The sequence below is a fragment of the Callospermophilus lateralis genome, chromosome 17 (assembly GCF_048772815.1).
Source record: "Callospermophilus lateralis isolate mCalLat2 chromosome 17, mCalLat2.hap1, whole genome shotgun sequence".
Lineage (NCBI taxonomy): Eukaryota > Metazoa > Chordata > Mammalia > Rodentia > Sciuridae > Callospermophilus > Callospermophilus lateralis.
In genome coordinates this window covers 35,551,570-35,557,575 of record NC_135321.1, presented here as the reverse complement: position 1 = coordinate 35,557,575, position 6,006 = coordinate 35,551,570, and the positions used below count along the sequence as shown (strand labels likewise).

The 6,006-nt window shown below is 45.8% G+C and overlaps 1 protein-coding gene and 1 non-coding gene across 5 annotated transcripts in view; one reads left to right on the top strand and one right to left on the bottom strand.

Annotated features, from left to right (window-relative positions):
* The first annotated feature begins 446 nt into the window (after window positions 1-446).
* Galnt1 (polypeptide N-acetylgalactosaminyltransferase 1) overlaps window positions 447-6,006 on the top strand; it is a 114,344-nt gene continuing 108,784 nt past the window's right edge. For 3 of the 4 annotated variants that reach the window (XM_077105594.1, XM_076836640.2, XM_077105595.1), the window contains exon 1: window positions 447-635. The gene's annotated coding sequence lies outside the window, so the exon portion shown is untranslated. Of the gene's footprint in view, window positions 919-6,006 lie in introns of all 4 variants that reach the window. The other variant, XM_076836641.2, reaches the window with a different exon arrangement.
* LOC143383027 (U6 spliceosomal RNA) lies at window positions 5,002-5,108 on the bottom strand. The gene has a single exon (XR_013089078.1). It is a non-coding gene; the product is annotated as a U6 spliceosomal RNA (small nuclear RNA).

Sequence of the window (6,006 nt, the reverse complement as noted above, 5' to 3'; positions counted from 1 at the left end):
CCCAAACCCAGCGCCTTGCACGTGGTAGGCACGTGCTCTACTACTGGGCTACGCCCCCAGCCTATATAAGAATATGTATTTAAAAGTTTAAGATGGGGCTATTTCAATGGTACAGTCTCTTTATCATTCCGGCTCTTGGTTGACAAGCAGTAAGACACAAACCTCTGGATGACTGAAGGAGAAATTTTACTTGGTAAAAAGACGGTTGGTTATCCTAGTGTGATAGAGGATCAGGGTTGGGTCTAGTAGTCTTCAGGGTAGGGAGCGGCTGGGTATTGAGAAGGAGTACTAAGCAGTGCTTCCCAAGGGGGCGTAGTGGAAAGACACTTGTAGGATACTGCGTAGGAGACAGACCCCTAAACGGTCCCAATTGTGCACCCCTCACCCCCCAGGCATTCTTTTGGTCCCTCGGGGCCGGGCTGCCTCTTCCGGCAGTGCGGGTCGGTGGCCTCTCCTCTCACTGCCCGCCCCGGTCCTGGACCACGGCAGCCCAGTCGCCCGGTTCCGCCGGGTCTGACGAGGCACCACCGACCGTTCTCCAGCTTCAGACCTCCCCGGACACTACAGTGGCTCCGCCCGAGTCAGGGGTGGCCTTCGGCACGGCCCGGGGTCGATCCGAGGGCCTCCTCTGCGCGGTGAGGGCACCTCCATTTTCTCCCGCCCGTGACGGGCTCGACGTGAAGCGGCCTGGGTTTATTTTACTCGCTGCCGCAGCCTCTTTGTCCCTACAGAGGATCGGGGGGCAAAATCCCTCGGCCCAGACAGCACCACTGAACCCATCGCAGGGGGAGCTTCCCTCCCGGTGACTCGGACGCCGGCGCCGCGGTCCCGCACCTCCCGGCGGATCGGGCAAGAAAAGGCTGCCAAGTTGAGAGGCCGGAACCTCCCGGCCCGGGAGAGAAGCGCGACCGCCGCGAGGTGGGCTAGCTGCATAGGAGAGGGCCGGCGCATCCGGGTGAGCGCGCGGCGCCCCCGCCTCCCCCGCGCAGCCGCACGGGCCGCCGCCGCCGCCGCGGAGCACGCCGCGCGCTGTGGAGACCGCGCCCGAGCGGCCTGCGGGCGGCCCTGCGGCCCCGGCCGGCGGCGCTGAGGGGGCCGAGAGCGAGCGGCTGCGGCCGCGGCATGCAGGGCGGCCCCGACTAGCCCGCCGAGCCCAGGAGGCCCGCCGCGGAGGCGGGGGCGGGCGCGGCGGAGGCGGGGCTCGCGCCAGGCCCGCCCGCCCGCCGGGGGAGCCGGCGGCAGTGGCCGAGGAGGCGGCGCGGCGGACGGCGGCCCCTGAGTAGCGCCCGCGCTGCGGCCCGCGGGACCGCGCCGCGACCGCCCGGGCCGGCCCGGAGGAGCGCCCGCCGCCGCCGCCGCCGCCGCGCGCAGAGCGAGGTGAGTGTCCGCTCGCGCCCGGGCAGCCCTGGAGCCGCAGCCGCTAGCGCGGGGCCAGAGGAGGAGGAGAAAGAGGCCCGTCCGCGTCCCCCTGTCCCTTTGTGGCCGGTGCTACCGAGGGCCGGGGCGCGGGTGCGCTCGCTGCGGGGTCCTGGTCGGGGGCTCCAGGGCCGCGGGACACGCGGCGTCTCTGGTTGGCAGCTGCGGCGAGCAGCGAGTTTCCGTCCTAGTTTGACATTGAGTTAGAACCGTTTTTCTTTAGAAGACGGAAGTTTGTTTTATTGACAAGAATATAGCTAAATATGGCTTCTGGGTTCGGTCGTGGGGTATTTGGAGCCGTGGTACCAGCCTGACCCTCGCCGGGGCCGGCGCGACGGGGGAGGGGAAGACGCGCCGGTAACTGGAGGCGGGGGCTTCCCGGCCGGCTGTGGGCCGAGAGGACCTGGCTCCGAAAGAGCAAATGTTTGTGCTTGGGAAGTAGCGGGCTTTAGGTAATGTGGGAGCCCTTCCTGGAAGAATGAATGAATGAAATGTCATTTACTCACCCATAATCAATACAATGCCTGTTTAAAGATTTGCCAGGAATTGTGATGATTTGCACTGTCATTGCCAATCTTACATCAATCTTACTAAGCGACCCCTACCACCCATTTTATGACCTTGGCCTCTTTCTCAAAGCCACTGTTCGTCCATCAACCAAACTCCCTTGGCATTTTCTGGCAAGTGTGGGTAAAGGTCTTTTTGTGATCGTGAACTGTTTATGGAGCGCAGAAAATGTTCACCTTTATCATACCTTATGTTTAATACATTACTTTGTGATAATTCTTGTCAAGAACCTTGAGACTTAGGAGATCTTGACCTCATTTCACAGATGAAAAAGTTGAGGCCTCAAGAAGTTAAACTTTCCAGGTCACAGGCCAATCGGCAGAGTTGGGATTGAAACCCAGACTTTTATTAGTTCAGTGCTCTTTGTGTCACATTCGTGACATAGACCTAGACTTTCCAGTATGGTAGTCTTAATTTAAATAACCACATGTGACTTGTGGTTATTTAAGTTAAAATTAAAGAAAAATTCAGCTCCTTAGTCATTAGCCATATTTCAAGTGTTTAATAGCCAAATGGGTAAATGGCTAAGTTGAACAGTAGTCTAGATCATACATCCATTTATGTATTCAGTAAATATTTGAGTGCCAGCTGCCTAGTTTTAAATCTTGAATATACTGGGCACAGTTTTAAGTCCTGGGAATACTGTGGCAAGTGAGAGACAAAATGTTTTTGAGTTTTTGGAGTTTGTGTTTTGCATGATAGTTTGAGGATGTTAAAACTGTGGTGCTTCAGAGCCTTTTTATTGCAAGTGTGGTTCATGGACCAGCAACATTACAGTCACATGAGAGTCTAGAAGAAATGCAGAATCTCAGGCCCCAGATTCCATCAATTGAATTAATTTCTGCTTTAATAAGATTCTAGGTTATTTGTGTGTACTTTGAATCTTAAGAAGCCTTATTTAGAATACTAGGGATTACTGGGTTTAATGAATGGCTGTAAAAAATTTGGGGAGTACTCATCATTTATGCAAATACTTGTTAAATGCTTGATTTTTCTCAGTGTTGTTTAAATTTTTTCCCCTCCCTTATCTAGCCCTGTATCTTTAGAGACTTTATAGTGTCTGATAAATAGTAGGCACTCAGTAAATGTTTGCTGAGTAAGTGAACAAGCTACTAGGAGAGTTAAAACTGGTTGTTAGTCCCAAGTACTCACATTGCATCAGGTGGGCTCAGGGGACCTCAGTTGAAATGAGCTGGATTTTGCTCCTGGTATATAATCTAGCTGTCTCTTTAATAACATAATATTAATAAATTCAAATTTTAATTATATATTAATGTCTTATATAGGATTTTTAAAAAAACGGAATTCTGGACCTTATTTGGATTTCACCAATTTTTCTACCAGTATCTTCCTTTTGTTCTATGGTGCAGTCCAGGGTACTACATTGTATTTAAGTGTCATGCCTCTTTGGTCTGTAGCATTTCTTTTTTCTTTTTTTAAGCTTTCCTTGTTTTTCATAACTTTGGTGGCCTGGAGGAGTACTGTTCTGGTTTTCTATTTCATTTTATGAGACAGGATCTTGTTGTGTTATAAAAGCTAGTCTCAATTCTTGTGCATAAGGGATCCTCTTGTGTATCCCTGTCCTCTGGGACTGCAGGCATTCTCCACCACATCAGTGTCTTTTCTTTGGCTTCCTGAGACCAGGTAGAATCATCCAGTCTGAGAGGTTTTCATACTTCGGCAAGTATAGCCACAACGGGGACAATCCTTTTTCAGCTCTTAATTTGTTTGTGTAGTGCATATTCTTATTTTCAAGTAACAACATAACAACATTTGTACTTTATTTTCAGTAACAAATTTCTTGGATACAGTTCCTCATTGATTGAGACTGGGAAATGTGGCAACACTGCAGTTGTGTACCACTGTTTTAATATATACTGAGTTTTATTTTTATGATGAGTTAAGATAAGGACAGGTGAAAGAGGGGGGAGAGGGGAAATATCAGGTGAAAGAGGCAATAGGTCAATGAAGGACAAATGCAAAAGAATGAAAGAAAATAGAGGAAGAAGTAAGGTAGCTACGTAGATAAAAGAACCAGAAGCAAATAATTGCTGTTTGTTCATTTATTCAGTTACTATTTATTGAGTGATTAATGTATGCCTGACCTATGCTAGAGGCTCAAGAAACTGGGGGGCAAGCCAGCAGCTTTAAACAAATATACATGCAGATGAATTAATTATCTAATAATTACAGCTTGTGATGAGTGCTATAAAGTAAAGGATTTTAGAGGGGCTGGATGGTGTGAAAGAGAGGGTAAGGGAGCTACTGCTTTGTTGACTGGGTTCATGAGGAAGGCTTCTCTGAGTGACATTTGAACTCCTGTCTCTGGTTTTTAGGGGCCCTCCCTAATTAACCCCAAACTGCTAATTCTTCTTCTGTTTATTTCACAACACATACATCACTTTCTCCATAGGCACTGTATTTATTTCTAGCTCTGTGACTTCAATTATTTCTTCTCTTTCCAAGATGTTCCCCTTACTACCTCCACTTGCAGAAGTGCTGCCTCTTGTGCAAATGTTTGATCACATCCTATCTCCTTTATGAAGACTGTCACTGTTGATTTATGCCTGTGTTTGTCACTCTGTTTGAGTGTGTGATGTTCAGTGGTAGGGATAATACTTTGCATTTATATCTGTGTGTCTTCACTTAGTCCAGCACAAAGTACAACTAATAAGGGGTTGAAATGGAGATCTGAAGTGTTCACATTTGGGTGATGACCCTTAGAACAGTAAGTGAAAGTCTAGTTTTGTTTTAATAAAACATTTTGTTATGAGATAATTATAGATCCACATGCAGTTATGAGGAATAATGAAAGATTCTATGTACCCTTTACCTAGTTATTTCCCGTGGTATCATCTTGTAAAACTATAGCACCCATGATATCAGACCGATAATAGTGTCAGTAATATAGTCAAGATACAAAATATTTCCATCTTCACAAGATTTCCTTTTCTTGCTTTTTTTTAATTTTAATTTTTATTTATTTTTTATTGATTGTTCAAAACATTACAGAGCTCAAAAAATATGGAACGCTTCACGAATTTGTGTGTCATCCTTGCTCAGGGGCCATGCTAATCTTCTTTGTATCGTTCCAATTTTAGTATATGTGCTGCCAAAGCGAGCACCCTTTTCTTGCTTTTTAAAATGGCTATGCCTCTCTCCCTCACGTCTACCCTACTCTTAAGTCCTAGAATCAGTAATCTGTCCTCCATCTTTGCAATTTTGTCATTTCAATAATATTTTATAAATGGAATCAATATAGTACAGAGATTAACCCAGGTTATTACATATGCTGATATTTGCTTCTTTTTTATTGCTTAGTAGTATTTCATAGTGTGGATGTACTTTTATGGTTGTTTTAACCATCTACCTTTTGGATATCAGTTTGTTTCCAGTTTTTGGCTATCACAAGTAAAGTTGCTGTAAGCATTTAAGTACAGATTTTTGTGTAAACATAAGTCTTCTGGGACAAAGTGATAGAGTGCAGTTATTGGGTTGTGTGATAACTGAATGTTTATCTTTTTGTAGAACCTGTCAAATTGTTTTCGAGTGACTGAAACATTTTATATTCCTGTTAGTCATATATGAATGATCAGTTTCTCTGTTTCCTTTCCACATTTGGTGTTGTCACTATTTTTTAATTTTAGCTGTTCTGTTAGGTACAGAGTAATAATCTCTCTGTGATTTTAAGGTGCTTTTTCTAAATGCTAATGATGTTGAGTTAGTTTGTTTTTAGTAACATTGGATATTGAATCCAGGGCCCAGCACATGCTAGGCACACTCTTCCACTGAGTACACATCCAGCCCTTGATAGTCTTTTCATATGCTTATTTGCTATTTTATTTGTTTTTTTTTATGTGCTTATTTGTCATACTTCAGGGAAATGACTTTTGCTCATTTTTTAATTGGAATATATACACACACACACATATATATATATACACTATTGAGTTTGTAAGAGTTCTTTATGTATTCTAGAAACTAGTCCTTTGTTAGAAATGTAATTTGTCTATAGATGTCTTT